This window comes from Oncorhynchus gorbuscha, linkage group LG06, assembly GCF_021184085.1.
Source record: "Oncorhynchus gorbuscha isolate QuinsamMale2020 ecotype Even-year linkage group LG06, OgorEven_v1.0, whole genome shotgun sequence".
In the NCBI taxonomy this organism is placed as follows: Eukaryota; Metazoa; Chordata; class Actinopteri; order Salmoniformes; family Salmonidae; genus Oncorhynchus; species Oncorhynchus gorbuscha.
The window spans coordinates 7491421-7508920 of record NC_060178.1 but is presented as its reverse complement, the minus strand read 5'-3'; the positions used below and the strand labels follow the sequence as shown (position 1 = coordinate 7508920).

General features: G+C 45.5%; 1 protein-coding gene and 1 pseudogene across 1 annotated transcript in view; both read left to right on the top strand.

Moving 5' to 3' along the window:
* The window catches only part of LOC124036958, a 41972-nt pseudogene extending 38153 nt beyond the window's left edge, over window positions 1-3819 (top strand).
* The window catches only part of LOC124037472 (anoctamin-9), a 190882-nt gene that overhangs the window by 47088 nt on the left and 126294 nt on the right, over window positions 1-17500 (top strand). The gene's annotated exons all lie outside the window — the stretch shown is intronic.

Sequence of the window (17500 nt, the reverse complement as noted above, 5' to 3'; positions counted from 1 at the left end):
CTCTCCCCCTCTCTCTCTCTTCCCATCACTCTCTCTCTCCCTCTCTCTCTCTCTTCCCATCACTCTCCCCCTCTCTCTCTCTTCCCATCACTCTCCCCCTCTCTCTCTCTCTTCCCATCACTCTCCCCCTCTTTCTCTCTCTTCCCATCACTCTCCCCCTCTCTCTCTCTTCCCATCACTCTCCCCCTCTCTCTCTCTTCCCATCACTCTCCCCCTCTCTCTCTCTCTTCCCATCACTCTCCCCCTCTCTCTCTCTTCCCATCACTCTCCCCCTCTCTCTCTCTCTTCCCATCACTCTCCCCCTCTCTCTCTCTCTTCCCATCACTCTCCCCCTCTTTCTCTCTCTCCCCCTCTCTCTCTCTTCCCATCACTCTCCCCCTCTTTCTCTCTCTTCCCATCACTCTCCCCTCTCTCTCTCTTCCCATCACTCTCCCCCTCTCTCTCTCTCTTCCCATCACTCTCCCCCTCTCTCTCTCTCTCCCCCTCTCTCTCTTCCCATCACTCTCCCCCTCTTTCTCTCTCTCCCCTCTCTTCCCATCACTCTCCCCCTCTCTCTCTCTCTTCCCATCACTCTCCCCCTCTCTCTCTCTCTCCCCCTCTCTCTCTCTCCCCCTCTCTCTCTTCCCATCACTCTCCCCCTCTTTCTCTCTCTTCCCATCACTCTCCCCCTCTCTCTCTTCCCATCACTCTCCCCCTCTTTCTCTCTCTCCCCCTCTCTCTCTTCCCATCACTCTCCCCCTCTTTCTCTCTCTCTCTCTTCCCATCACTCTCCCCCTCTCTCTCTCTTCCCATCACTCTCCCCCTCTTTCTCTCTCTCTCTCTCTTCCCATCACTCTCCCCCTCTCTCTCTCTCTTCCCATCACTCTCCCCCTCTCTCTCTCTCTTCCCATCACTCTCCCCCTCTTTCTCTCTCTTCCCATCACTCTCCCCTCTTTCTCTCTCTTCCCATCACTCTCCCCCTCTATTCATCTCACTCTCCCCCTCTTTCTCTCTCTCTTCCCATCACTCTCTCTCTCTCTCCCCCTCTTTCTCTCTCTCTCTTCCCATCACTCTGCCCCTCTTTCTCTCTCCCCCTCTATCCATCTCTCTCTCTTCCCATCACTCTCCCCCTCTTTCTCTCTCTTCCCATCACTCTCCCCCTTTCTCTCTCTCTTCCCATCACTCTGCCCCTCTTCTCTCTCCCTCTTTTCGCTCTCCCTCTCTATCCATCTCTCTTCCCATCACTCTCTCTCCCTCTTCCCATCACTCTCCCCCTCTTCTCTCTCTCCCTCTTTCTCTCTCTCCCTCTCTATCCATCTCTTTCTCCCTCCCTCTCCTCCAATCAGTAGGCCTATTTCCATTAGAAAGAGCATTCTGCATATCAATCCCTTTAAAGCTCTAATTAAAGCTGCTATATATTCACTCTGCCTCCCTGCCTGCTCAGTGAGCTGGAGTACGCAGGTTGTCCCTCTGGTACCCTGGTGGGCGAGGGTCCGCCTGCTTCTGGGAAGCAAATTAGTTCATTGTTAGAGAGGACTAGGGGCCTTTCATCTGGGAGCTGCATCAATAGCACACTATTCCCCAATGTAGTACACTACTTTTTGGCCAGAACCCTACGGGATCGTGGTCTAAAGTAGTGCACTACATAGGGAATAGTGTGCTATTTGAGAGAGGAGTGATTGTCATCCTCTGTGTCGTCATCACCGGCCTCTCAGTGCTCCTAAGAAAGGAGGCCTCGATGCAGGTACAGTGACCCTCTTTTGGTGGTCACTCATCCTCGTCGTTCCGAGGGCAAAGAAATATCCATTTGGCCGCGATTTTGTGATTGTTTCCTGAAACATAAATATGAATTTTTTAAAATATCACATGAAGTGTGTTTTTCCTCTCTTTAAAAAATAAATAAAAAATAACTCAGAAAAAACAAGATTGAACGTAATTCTGTGATTCTTATATTTTATGTTATATTTATATTATTTCTTATTCTTGTTTCCTAAAGCATGAATGGAAAGACGCAAACAGAAAGTTAACTAATAAACAGCATGAAATCTTACCGACATGTCATAACACACACACACACACACACACACACACACACACACACACACACACACACACACACACACACACACACACACACACACACACACACACACACACACACACACACACACACACACACACACACACACACACACACACACACACACACACTAATGTATTGATGTCTAGGCAGCTTTCCACGGACCCAGGTTTATTTGACAAGAGACGTCACCCCCCCAAAAAAATGACTGCGATATCTTACGGAGATGTCAGATATAGGAGACGTGTTTAAAGATCGCTAACATTTTATCTTTTCTACAGTGCCGGATTTGACTTTTGTCTAAACTTTCTTTATTGCGACAAATGATGGAAATAAATTAATTTAGAATAAAATGATTTTTATTTTCTTCAAATAATTAATAATAAACTATGAAGCTCAACTACACATTTATTTCTAAATCAAATTTGTTCAATTATACAAATTTTTCCTTGCAGGATCCTAGTCCCGACTCTCATTGGCTGAATCGTTTCGCCTTGCTTTTCTGATTGGCTGGAAGCCAGTTTCACCATCCAATTATTTCAGATTTACAGGAGTGCAAATTTCACCATGGCGATACGTTGGAACATGAGAACGATTAGAATATTGCAAATATGAATCAAGTTTTTGGATTCTATACATGCTGGGTTTTGCAGGCTACCGAAGACATGAAACCAATTAGGTTGGGAGGCATACCCGGCTGGCTGTCGCCAATTTGTTAATGAGCAATTTGCCTAAAATGGGTGATGGGAACACTTTCAACCACTTCATTTTTATTTAGACTTTGTAGGTTTTTGAGAAAAAGTTTTCAAAATAATAAATAGATTTTTTGGTATGAAGTCATTAAACAGCCACCACTAACATTGAGTGGCTGCTGCCAACACACTGACCCAACTCCAGCCATTTAATAATGGGAATTGATGGGAAATGATGTAAATATATCACTAGCCACTTTAAACAATGCTACCTTATATAATGTTTACATACCCTACATTATTCATCTCATATGCATACGTATATACTGTACTCTACATCATCGACTGCATCCTTATGTAACACATGTATCACTAGCCACTTTAACTATGCCACTTTGTTTACTTTGTCTACACACTCATCTCATATGTATATACTGTACTCGATACCATCTACTGTATGCTGCTCTGTACCATCACTCATTCATATATCCTTATGTACATATTCTTTATCCTACACTGTGTATAAGACAGTAGTTTTGGAACTGTTAGTTAGATTACTTGTTGGTTATCACTGCATTGTCGGAACTAGAAGCACAAGCATTACGCTACACTCGCATGAACATCTGCTAACCATGTGTATGTGACAAATAACATTGGATTTCATTTATATACAGCTGTTTATTAAATCGACAAGACAGTTATATTGAAACACACCCCAGCAGGCAAATGTCAAATCTATTTTCTTTGTGAACTTCCTAAACGTCTACAAAAAAAGTTAATGGAAACTGATCGTCCAAATCTGCTGACACAAAATGTCCAAGTGAATATTTCATATCTTTATTAAAAACAGCAACAAGTTGACTGGGTAAATAAGTCCATTCAATTATCTGTTATGAGCTGGAAAAAGCTCTCCTTGTCTACAGACTGACAGAAACATGACTGCAAAATGGTGATAACTTTCCCCAAAATTAACATGTTTTCCCAGAAATCCCGGTGGAGGTTCTCTGGAATCAGGAGGGATTAAGCAGGAAATCAGGAGCAGGATTTCTGGAATACCCGGGAACGTGAGGAACGTTAGCATCATTTTGCAACCCAACATTGAAAAATACAGTAGGACCACATTGGAATATACAATGTAATGATCCTTTTCTAGCCACATAAGAGAGATACTACTACTTGTTTAAAACATGATATCAAATAACAATACCATTTTATTTTAAACAAGTTAAACAAACAAATAATTGTGTTTTATCTTCTTCTTTCCCCCCTTTCCATTTTTAAAAACCCTGATCTACAAAAACAAAAACATTAAAACAGTGGACACCATTTCATGTTTTTCACAGTACAGTCCAAGTGTATTGGTATACAACCTCTCTGTATGCCCAGTGTGGTAGTCCATGGATATAACAGGATCCACTGTGGATACCTGAGTCTGGAGAAGGAAGAGGAGAGCTCGTGGATCAGCTTGGGCTGACGGAGACGGGAAATTCCTTTCTCACTGTGTCTGCCAGCTGGGGATCAGCCTCCGACAACATGAAGACCAGGTGTTGTACCTATACAGGTGATGTAGGCTTGGTTATGACAACATGAAGACCAGGTGTTGTACCTCTACAGAGGGTTAGTTATGACAACATGAAGACCAGGTGTTGTACCTATACAGGTGATGTAGGCTTGGTTATGACAACATGAAGACCAGGTGTTGTACCTCTACAGGTGATGTAGGCTTGGTTATGACAACATGAAGACCAGGTGTTGTACCTATACAGGTGATGTAGGCTTGGTTATGACAACATGAAGACCAGGTGTTGTACCTCTACAGAGGGTTAGTTATGACAACATGAAGACCAGGTGTTGTACCTATACAGGTGATGTAGGCTTGGTTATGACAACATGAAGACCAGGTGTTGTACCTCTACAGGTGATGTAGGCTTGGTTATGACAACATGAAGACCAGGTGTTGTACCTATACAGGTGATGTAGGCTTGGTTATGACAACATGAAGACCAGGTGTTGTACCTATACAGGTGATGTAGGCTTGGTTATGACAACATGAAGACCAGGTGTTGTACCTCTACAGAGGGTTAGTTATGACAACATGAAGACCAGGTGTTGTACCTCTCTACAGAGGGTTAGTTATGACAACATGAAGACCAGGTGTTGTACCTATACAGGTGATGTAGGCTTGGTTATGACAACATGAAGACCAGGTGTTGTACCTATACAGGTGATGTAGGCTTGGTTATGACAACATGAAGACCAGGTGTTGTACCTATACAGAGGGTTAGTTATGACAACATGAAGACCAGGTGTTGTACCTATACAGGTGATGTAGGCTTGGTTATGACAACATGAAGACCAGGTGTTGTACCTATACAGGTGATGTAGGCTTGGTTATGACAACATGAAGACCAGGTGTTGTACCTATACAGAGGGTTAGTTATGACAACATGAAGACCAGGTGTTGTACCTATACAGGTGATGTAGGCTTGGTTATGACAACATGAAGACCAGGTGTTGTACCTATACAGGTGATGTAGGCTTGGTTATGACAACATGAAGACCAGGTGTTGTACCTATACAGGTGATGTAGGCTTGGTTATGACAACATGAAGACCAGGTGTTGTACCTCTACAGAGGGTTAGTTATGACAACATGAAGACCAGGTGTTGTACCTATACAGGTGATGTAGGCTTGGTTATGACAACATGAAGACCAGGTGTTGTACCTATACAGGTGATGTAGGCTTAGTTATGACAACATGAAGACCAGGTGTTGTACCTATACAGGTGATGTAGGCTTGGTTATGACAACATGAAGACCAGGTGTTGTACCTATACAGGTGATGTAGGCTTGGTTATGACAACATGAAGACCAGGTGTTGTACCTATACAGGTGATGTAGGCTTGGTTATGACAACATGAAGACCAGGTGTTGTACCTATACAGGTGATGTAGGCTTGGTTATGACAACATGAAGACCAGGTGTTGTACCTCTACAGAGGGTTAGTTATGACAACATGAAGACCAGGTGTTGTACCTATACAGGTGATGTAGGCTTGGTTATGACAACATGAAGACCAGGTGTTGTACCTATACAGGTGATGTAGGCTTGGTTATGACAACATGAAGACCAGGTGTTGTACCTATACAGGTGATTTAGGCTTGGTTATGACAACATGAAGACCAGGTGTTGTACCTCTACAGAGGGTTAGTTATGACAACATGAAGACCAGGTGTTGTACCTATACAGGTGATTTAGGCTTGGTTATGACAACATGAAGACCAGGTGTTGTACCTATACAGGTGATGTAGGCTTGGTTATGACAACATGAAGACCAGGTGTTGTACCTCTACAGAGGGTTAGTTATGACAACATGAAGACCAGGTGTTGTCCCTCTACAGAGGGTTAGTTATGACAACATGAAGACCAGGTGTTGTACCTCTACAGAGGGTTAGATGACAACATGAAGACCAGGTGTTGTACCTCTACAGAGGGTTAGTTATGACAACATGAAGACCAGGTGTTGTACCTAAACAGAGGGTTAGTTATGACAACATGAAGACCAGGTGTTGTACCTCTACAGGTGATGTAGGCTTGGTTATGACAACATGAAGACCAGGTGTTGTACCTCTACAGAGGGTTAGTTATGACAACATGAAGACCAGGTGTTGTACCTCTACAGAGGGTTAGTTATGACAACATGAAGACCAGGTGTTGTACCTATACAGGTGATTTAGGCTTGGTTATGACAACATGAAGACCAGGTGTTGTACCTCTACAGAGGGTTAGTTATGACAACATGAAGACCAGGTGTTGTACCTATACAGGTGATTTAGGCTTGGTTATGACAACATGAAGACCAGGTGTTATACCTATACAGGTGATGTAGGCTTGGTTATGACAACATGAAGACCAGGTGTTGTACTCTACAGAGGGTTAGATGACAACATGAAGACCAGGTGTTGTCCCTCTACAGAGGGTTAGTTATGACAACATGAAGACCAGGTGTTGTACCTCTACAGAGGGTTAGTTATGACAACATGAAGACCAGGTGTTGTACCTCTACAGAGGGTTAGTTATGACAACATGAAGACCAGGTGTTGTACCTAAACAGAGGGTTAGTTATGACAACATGAAGACCAGGTGTTGTACCTCTACAGGTGATGTAGGCTTGGTTATGACAACATGAAGACCAGGTGTTGTACCTCTACAGAAGGTTAGTTATGACAACATGAAGACCAGGTGTTGTACCTATACAGGTGATGTAGGCTTGGTTATGACAACATGAAGACCAGGTGTTGTACCTCTACAGAGGGTTAGTTATGACAACATGAAGACCAGGTGTTGTACCTCTACAGAGGGTTAGTTATGACAACATGAAGACCAGGTGTTGTAGCTCTACAGAGGGTTAGTTATGACAACATGAAGACCAGGTGTTGTACCTCTACAGAGGGTTAGTTATGACAACATGAAGACCAGGTGTTGTACCTCTACAGAGGGTTAGTTATGACAACATGAAGACCAGGTGTTGTACCTCTACAGAGGGTTAGTTATGACAACATGAAGACCAGGTGTTGTACCTCTACAGAGGGTTAGTTATGACAACATGAGGACCAGGTGTTGTACCTATACAGGTGATGTAGGCTTGGTTATGACAACATGAAGACCAGGTGTTGTACCTCTACAGAGGGTTAGTTATGACAACATGAAGACCAGGTGTTGTACCTATACAGGTGATTTAGGCTTGGTTATGACAACATGAAGACCAGGTGTTGTACCTCTACAGAGGGTTAGTTATGACAACATGAAGACCAGGTGTTGTACCTATACAGGTGATTTAGGCTTGGTTATGACAACATGAAGACCAGGTGTTGTACCTATACAGGTGATTTAGGCTTGGTTATGACAACATGAAGACCAGGTGTTGTACCTCTACAGAGGGTTAGTTATGACAACATGAAGACCAGGTGTTGTACCTATACAGGTGATGTAGGCTTGGTTATGACAACATGAAGACCAGGTGTTGTACCTCTACAGAGGGTTAGTTATGACAACATGAAGACCAGGTGTTGTACCTCTACAGGTGATGTAGGCTTGGTTATGACAACATGAAGACCAGGTGTTGTACCTATACAGAGGGTTAGTTATGACAACATGAAGACCAGGTGTTGTACCTATACAGGTGATGTAGGCTTGGTTATGACAACATGAAGACCAGGTGTTGTACCTCTACAGAGGGTTAGTTATGACAACATGAAGACCAGGTGTTGTACCTCTACAGAGGGTTAGTTATGACAACATGAAGACCAGGTGTTGTACCTCTACAGAGGGTTAGTTATGACAACATGAAGACCAGGTGTTGTACCTCTACAGAGGGTTAGTTATGACAACATGAAGACCAGGTGTTGTACCTATACAGGTGATTTAGGCTTATTATGACAACATGAAGACCAGGTGTTGTACCTCTACAGAGGGTTAGTTATGACAACATGAAGACCAGGTGTTGTACCTATACAGGTGATTTAGGCTTGGTTATGACAACATGAAGACCAGGTGTTATACCTATACAGGTGATGTAGGCTTGGTTATGACAACATGAAGACCAGGTGTTGTACCTCTACAGAGGGTTAGTTATGACAACATGAAGACCAGGTGTTGTCCCTTGAGGGTTAGTTATGACAACATGAAGACCAGGTGTTGTACCTCTACAGAGGGTTAGTTATGACAACATGAAGACCAGGTGTTGTACCTCTACAGAGGGTTAGTTATGACAACATGAAGACCAGGTGTTGTACCTAAACAGAGGGTTAGTTATGACAACATGAAGACCAGGTGTTGTACCTCTACAGGTGATGTAGGCTTGTTATGACAACATGAAGACCAGGTGTTGTACCCTCTACAGAAGGTTAGTTATGACAACATGAAGACCAGGTGTTGTACCTATACAGGTGATGTAGGTTGGTTATGACAACATGAAGACCAGGTGTTGTACCTCTACAGAGGGTTAGTTATGACAACATGAAGACCAGGTGTTGTACCTCTACAGAGGGTTAGTTATGACAACATGAAGACCAGGTGTTGTAGCTCTACAGAGGGTTAGTTATGACAACATGAAGACCAGGTGTTGTACCTCTACAGAGGGTTAGTTATGACAACATGAAGACCAGGTGTTGTACCTCTACAGAGGGTTAGTTATGACAACATGAAGACCAGGTGTTGTACCTACAGAGGGTTAGTTATGACAACATGAAGACCAGGTGTTGTACCTCTACAGAGGGTTAGTTATGACAACATGAGGACCAGGTGTTGTACCTATACAGGTGATGTAGGCTTGGTTATGACAACATGAAGACCAGGTGTTGTACCTCTACAGAGGGTTAGTTATGACAACATGAAGACCAGGTGTTGTACCTATACAGGTGATTTAGGCTTGGTTATGACAACATGAAGACCAGGTGTTGTACCTCTACAGAGGGTTAGTTATGACAACATGAAGACCAGGTGTTGTACCTATACAGGTGATTTAGGCTTGGTTATGACAACATGAAGACCAGGTGTTGTACCTATACAGGTGATTTAGGCTTAGTTATGACAACATGAAGACCAGGTGTTGTACCTCTACAGAGGGTTAGTTATGACAACATGAAGACCAGGTGTTGTACCTCTACAGGTGATGTAGGTTGCTTATGACAACATGAAGACCAGGTGTTGTACCTCTACAGAGGGTTAGTTATGACAACATGAAGACCAGGTGTTGTACCTCTACAGGTGATGTAGGCTTGGTTATGACAACATGAAGACCAGGTGTTGTACCTATACAGAGGGTTAGTTATGACAACATGAAGACCAGGTGTTGTACCTATACAGGTGATGTAGGCTTGGTTATGACAACATGAAGACCAGGTGTTGTACCTCTACAGAGGGTTAGTTATGACAACATGAAGACCAGGTGTTGTACCTCTACAGAGGGTTAGTTAGACAACATGAAGACCAGGTGTTGTACCTCTACAGAGGGTTAGTTATGACAACATGAAGACCAGGTGTTGTACCTCTACAGAGGGTTTAGTTATGACAACATGAAGACCAGGTGTTGTACCTATACAGAGGGTTAGTTATGACAACATGAAGACCAGGTGCTGTACCTATACAGGTGATGTAGGCTTGGTTATGACAACATGAAGACCAGGTGTTGTACCTCTACAGAGGGTTAGTTATGACAACATGAAGACCAGGTGTTGTACCTATACAGGTGATTTAGGCTTGCTATGACAACATGAAGACCAGGTGTTGTACCTCTACAGAGGGTTAGTTATGACAACATGAAGACCAGGTGTTGTACCTATACAGGTGATTTAGGCTTGGTTATGACAACATGAAGACCAGGTGTTGTACCTATACAGGTGATGTTAGTTATGACAACATGAAGACCAGGTGTTGTACCTCTACAGAGGGTTAGTTATGACAACATGAAGACCAGGTGTTGTCCTCTACAGAGGGTTAGTTATGACAACATGAAGACCAGGTGTTGTACCTCTACAGAGGGTTAGTTATGACAACATGAAGACCAGGTGTTGTACCTCTACAGAGGGTTAGTTATGACAACATGAAGACCAGGTGTTGTACCTAAACAGAGGGTTAGTTATGACAACATGAAGACCAGGTGTTGTACCTCTACAGGTGATGTAGGCTTGGTTATGACAACATGAAGACCAGGTGTTGTACCTCTACAGAGGGTTAGTTATGACAACATGAAGACCAGGTGTTGTACCTATACAGGTGATTTAGGCTTGGTTATGACAACATGAAGACCAGGTGTTGTACCTCTACAGAGGGTTAGTTATGACAACATGAAGACCAGGTGTTGTACCTCTACAGGTGATTTAGGCTTGGTTATGACAACATGAAGACCAGGTGTTGTACCTATACAGGTGATGTAGGCTACCTGACAACATGAAGACCAGGTTACCTCTACAGAGGGTTATGACAACATGAAGACCAGGTGTTGTCCCTCTACAGAGGGTTAGTTATGACAACATGAAGACCAGGTGTTGTACCTCTACAGAGGGTTAGTTATGACAACATGAAGACCAGGTGTTGTACCTCTACAGAGGGTTAGTTATGACAACATGAAGACCAGGTGTTGTACCTTAAAACAGAGGGTTAGTTATGACAACATGAAGACCAGGTGTTGTACCTCTACAGGTGATGGTATTTGGTTATGACAACATGAAGACCAGGTGTTGTACCTCTACAGAAGGTTAGTTATGACAACATGAAGACTAGGTGCTGTACCTATACAGTGATGTAGGCTTGGTTATGACAACATGAAGACCAGGTGTTGTACCTCTACAGAGGGGTTAGTTATGACAACATGAAGACCAGGTGTTGTACCCTCTACAGAGGGTTGTTATGACAACATGAAGACCAGGTGTTGTAGCTCTACAGAGGGTTAGTTATGACAACATGAAGACCAGGTGTTGTACCTCTACAGAGGGTTAGTTATGACAACATGAAGACCAGGTGTTGTACCTCTACAGAGGGTTAGTTATGACAACATGAAGACCAGGTGTTGTACCTCTACAGAGGGTTAGTTATGACAACATGAAGACCAGGTGTTGTACCTCTACAGAGGGTTAGACATGACAACATGAGGACCAGGTGTTGTACCTCTACAGGTGATGTAGGCTTGGTTATGACAACATGAAGACCAGGTGTTGTACCTCTACAGAGGGTTAGTTATGACAACATGAAGACCAGGTGTTGTACCTATACAGGTGATTTAGGCTTGGTTATGACAACATGAAGACCAGGTGTTGTACCTCTACAGAGGGTTAGTTATGACAACATGAAGACCAGGTGTTGTACCTATACAGGTGATTTAGGCTTGGTTATGACAACATGAAGACCAGGTGTTGTACCTATACAGAGGGTTAGTTATGACAACATGAAGACCAGGTGTTGTACCTATACAGGTGATGTAGGCTTGGTTATGACAACATGAAGACCAGGTGTTGTACCTCTACAGAGGGTTAGTTATGACAACATGAAGACCAGGTGTTGTACCTCTACAGAGGGTTAGTTATGACAACATGAAGACCAGGTGTTGTACCTATACAGAGGGTTAGTTATGACAACATGAAGACCAGGTGTTGTACCTCTACAGGTGATGTAGGCTTGGTTATGACAACATGAAGACCAGGTGTTGTACCTCTACAGAGGGTTGGTTATGACAACATGAAGACCGGGTGTTGTACCTCTACAGAGGGTTAGTTATGACAACATGAAGACCAGGTGTTGTACCTATACAGGTGATGTAGGCTTGGTTATGACAACATGAAGACCAGGTGTTGTACCTCTACAGAGGGTTAGTTATGACAACATGAAGACCAGGTGTTGTACCTCTACAGGTGATGTAGGCTTGGGTTATGACAACATGAAGACCAGGTGTTGTACCTCTACAGAGGGTTAGTTATGACAACATGAAGACCAGGTGTTGTACCTATACAGGTGATGTAGGCTTGGTTATGACAACATGAAGACCAGGTGTTGTACCTCTACAGAGGGTTAGTTATGACAACATGAAGACCAGGTGTTGTACCTCTACAGGTGATGGGTTAGTTATGACAACATGAAGACCAGGTGTTGTACCTATACAGAGGGTTATTATGACAACATGAAGACCAGGTGTTGTACCTCTACAGAGGGCTAGTTATGACAACATGAAGACCAGGTGTTGTACCTCTACAGGTGATGTAGGCTTAGTTATGACAACATGAAGACCAGGTGTTGTACCTCTACAGAGTAGGTTAGTTATGACAACATGAAGACCAGGTGTTGTACCTCTACAGAGGTTGGTTTGCTGACAACATGAAGACCAGGTGTTGTAGCTCTACAGAGGGTTAGTTATGACAACATGAAGACCAGGTGTTGTACCTCTACAGAGGGTTAGTTATGACAACATGAAGACTAGGTGTTGTACCTCTACAGAGGGTTAGTTACAAACAACATGAAGACCAGGTGTTGTACCTCTACAGAGGGTTAGTTATGACAAATGAAGACCAGGTGTGTTGTACCTCTACAGATGGGTTAGTTATGACAACATGAAGACCAGGTGTTGTACCTCTACAGAGGGCTTGGTTATGACAACATGAAGACCAGGTGTTGTACCTCTACAGAGGGTTAGTTATGACAACATGAAGACCAGGTGTTGTAGCTCTACAGAGGGTTAGTTATGACAACATGAAGACCAGGTGTTGTACCTATACAGGTGGGGTTAGTTATGACAACATCCAAGACCAGGAAGTGCGAGGGCGTGGTGGAAGCCACGTTTCCAGAGAACAAGTGGACATAGACAAAGACAACATGAAAACTGGAAACAAACTCTTATTGACCTGACTGAGTATCACAGCGATGCCAACATGAATGTTCCCGCTGTGCTGTCCCCATTGACATCTGATATAGGAGCCTCTGTTTGTCAGACAGTGGACATTACTCACATTGTAAAAGAGGAGAACTTACAGCAGGGCTGAACTGGGGGAATAGAGCCTACTGCTGTCAGACAGTGGACATTACGTGCACATTGTAAAGAGGGAGAACAAACTCAGGGCTGAACTGGGGAGCATAGAGCCTATCACAGACAGTGGACATTACCACATTGTAAAGAGCTGTGAACTTACGGCAGGGCTGAACTGGGGGATATAGAGCCTCTGTTGTCAGACAGTGGACATTACGTGCACATTGTAAAGAGGGAGAACTTACGGCAGGCTGAACTGGGGAGCATAGAGCCTACTGCTGTCAGACAGTGGACATTACGTGCACATTGTAAAGAGGGAGAACTTACGGCAGGGCTGAACTGGGGGGAGCATAGAGCCTACTGCTGTCAGACACAGTGGACATTACGTGCACATTGTAAAGAGGAGAACTTACGGCAGGGCTGAACTGGGGGAGCATAGAGCCTACTGCTGTCAGACAGTGGACATTACGTGCACATTGTAAAAGAGGGAGAACTTACAGCAGGGCTGAACTGGGGGAGCATAGAGCCTACTGGGCTGTCAGACAGTGGACATTACGTGCACATTGTAAAGAGGAGAACTTACAGCAGGGCTGAACTGGGGGAGCATAGAGCCTACTGCTGTCAGACAGTGGATATTACGTGCACAGCAAAGAGGAGAACTTACGGCAGGGCTGAACTGGGGAGCATAGAGCCTACTGCTGTCAGACAGTGGACATTACGTGCACATTGTAAAGAGGGAGAACTACGGCAGGGCTGAACTGGGGAGCATAGAGCCTACTGTCAGACAGTGGACATTAAAATTGCACATTGTAAAGAGAGAACTTACAGCAGAGGCTGAACTGGGGGAGCATAGAGCCTACTGCTGTCAGACAGTGGACATTACGTGCACATTGTAAAGAGGAGAACTTACGGCAGGGCTGAACTGGGGAGCATAGAGCCTACTGCTGTCAGACACAGTGGACATTACGTGCACATTGTAAAGAGGAGAACTTACGGCAGGGCTGAACTGGGGAGCATAGAGCCTACTGCTGTCAGACACAGTGGACATTACGTGCACATTGTAAAGAGGGAGAACTTACAGCAGGGCTGGAACTGGGGAGCATAGAGCCTACTGCTGTCAGACAGTGGACATTACGTGCACATTGTAAAGAGGGAGAACTTACGGCAGGGCTGAACTGGGGGAGCATAGAGCCCTACTGCTGTCAGACACAGTGGATATTACATGCACATTGTAAAGAGGAGAACTACGGCAGGAGCTGAACTGGGGGAGCATAGAGCCTACTGCTGTCAGACAGTGGTTATTACGTGCACATTGTAAAGAGGGAGAACTTACGGCAGGGCTGAACTGGGGGAGCATAGAGCCTACTGCTGTCAGACAGTGGATATTACGTGCACATTGTAAGAGGGAGAACTTGCAGCAGGCTGAACTGGGGGAGCATAGAGGCCTACTGCTGTCAGACAGTGGACATTACGTGCATTAGCAAGAGAAGGAACTGCAGTAGGCTGGTTCAGGGAGGCATAGGCTACTGCTGTCAGACACAGTGGACATTACGTGCACATTGTAAAGAGGAGAGAACTCACGGCCAGGGCTGAACTGGGGGGGCATGGCCTCTTTGCTGTTAGACAGTGGACGTCTGTGCACATTGTAAAGAGGAGAACTTACGGCAGGGCTGAACTGGGGGGCATAAGACCTACTGCATACTCAGGGCAGGTGAACAAATACGTGCACACATTGTAAAGAGGGAGAACTTACGGCAGGGCTGAACTGGGGGAGCATAGAGGCCTACTGCTGTCAGACAGTGGACATTACGTGCACATTGTAAAGAGGGAGAACTTACGGCAGGGGCTGAACTGGGGGAGCATAGAGCCTACTGCTGTCAGACAGTGGACATTACGTGCACATTGTAAAGAGGAGAACTTACGGCAGGGCTGAACTGGGGAGCATAGAGCCTACTGCTGTCAGACACAGTGGACATTACGTGCACATTGTAAAGAGGAGAACTTACGGCAGGGCTGAACTGGGGGAGCATAGAGCCTACTGCTGTCAGACACAGTGGACATTACGTGCACATTGTAAAGAGGGAGAACTTACGGCAGGGCTGAACTAGGGGAGCATAGAGCCTACTGCTGTCAGACACAGTGGACATTACGTGCACATTGTAAGAGAGGGAGAACTTACGGCAGGGCTGAACTGGGGAGCATAGAGCCTACTGCTGTCAGACACAGTGGACATTACGTGCACATTGTAAAGAGGGAGAACTTACGGCAGGGCTGAACTGGGGAGCATAGAGCCTACTGCTGTCAGACACAGTGGACATTACGTGCACATTGTAAAGAGGGAGAACTTACGGCAGGGCTGAACTGGGGGAGCATAGAGCCTACTGCTGTCAGACAGTGGACATTACGTGCACATTGTAAAGAGGGAGAACTTACGGCAGGGCTGAACTGGGGAGCATAGAGCCTACTGCTGTCAGACAGTGGACATTACTTGCACATTGTAAAGAGGAGAACTTACGGCAGAGGCTGAACTGGGGGAGCATAGAGCCTACTGCTGTCAGACACAGTGGACATTACGTGCACATTGTAAAGAGGGAGAACTTACGGCAGGGCTGAACTGGGGAGCATAGAGCCTACTGCTGTCAGACAGTGGACATTACGTGCACATTGTAAGAGAGGAGAACTTACGGCAGGGCTGAACTGGGGAAGCATAGAGCCTACTGCTGTCAGACAGTGGACATTACGTGCACATTGTAAAGAGGGAGAACTTACGGCAGGGCTGAACTGGGGGAGCATAGAGCCTACTGCTGTCAGACAGTGGACATTACGTGCACATTGTAAGAGGGAGAACTTACGGCAGGGCTGAACTGGGGGAGCATAGAGCCTACTGCTGTCAGACAGTGGACATTACGTGCACATTGTAAAGAGGGAGAACTTACGGCAGGGCTGAACTGGGGGAGCATAGAGCCTACTGCTGTCAGACAGTGGACATTACGTGCACATTGTAAAGAGGGAGAACTTACGGCAGGGCTGAACTGGGGGAGCATAGAGCCTACTGCTGTCAGACAGTGGACATTACGTGCACATTGTAAAGAGGAGAACTTACGGCAGGGCTGAACTGGGGAGCATAGAGCCTACTGCTGTCAGACAGTGGACATTACGTGCACATTGTAAAGAGGGAGAACTTACGGCAGGGCTGAACTGGGGAGCATAGAGCCTACTGCTGTCAGACAGTGGACATTACGTGCACATTGTAAAGAGGAGAACTTACGGCAGGGCTGAACTGGGGGAGCATAGAGCCTACTGCTGTCAGACAGTGGACATTACGTGCACATTGTAAAGAGGAGAACTTACGGCAGGGCTGAACTGGGGGAGCATAGAGCCTACTGCTGTCAGACAGTGGACATTACGTGCACATTGTAAGAGGGAGAACTTACGGCAGGGCTGAACTGGGGGAGCATAGAGCCTACTGCTGTCAGACAGTGGACATTACGTGCACATTGTAAAGAGGAGAACTTACGGCAGGGCTGAACTGGGGGAGCATAGAGCCTACTGCTGTCAGACAGTGGACATTACGTGCACATTGTAAAGAGGGAGAACTTACGGCAGGGCTGAACTGGGGGAGCATAGAGCCTACTGCTGTCAGACAGTGGACATTACGTGCACATTGTAAAGAGGGAGAACTTACGGCAGGGCTGAACTGGGGGAGCATAGAGCCTACTGCTGTCAGACAGTGGACATTACGTGCACATTGTAAAGAGGGAGAACTTACGGCAGGGCTGAACTGGGGGAGCATAGAGCCTACTGCTGTCAGACAGTGGACATTACGTGCACATTGTAAGAGGGAGAACTTACGGCAGGGCTGAACTGGGGGAGCATAGAGCCTACTGCTGTCAGACAGTGGACATTACGTGCACATTGTAAAGAGGGAGAACTTACGGCAGGGCTGAACTGGGGAGCATAGAGCCTACTGCTGTCAGACACAGTGGACATTACGTGCACATTGTAAGAGGAGAACTTACGGCAGGGCTGAACTGGGGAGCATAGAGGCCTACTGCTGTCAGACACAGTGGACATTACGTGCACATTGTAAAGAGGGAGAACTTACGGCAGGGCTGAACTGGGGGAGCATAGAGCCTACTGCTGTCAGACAGTGGACATTACGTGCACATTGTAAAGAGGGGAGAACTTACGGCAGGGCTGAACTGGGGGAGCATAGAGCCTACTGCTGTCAGACAG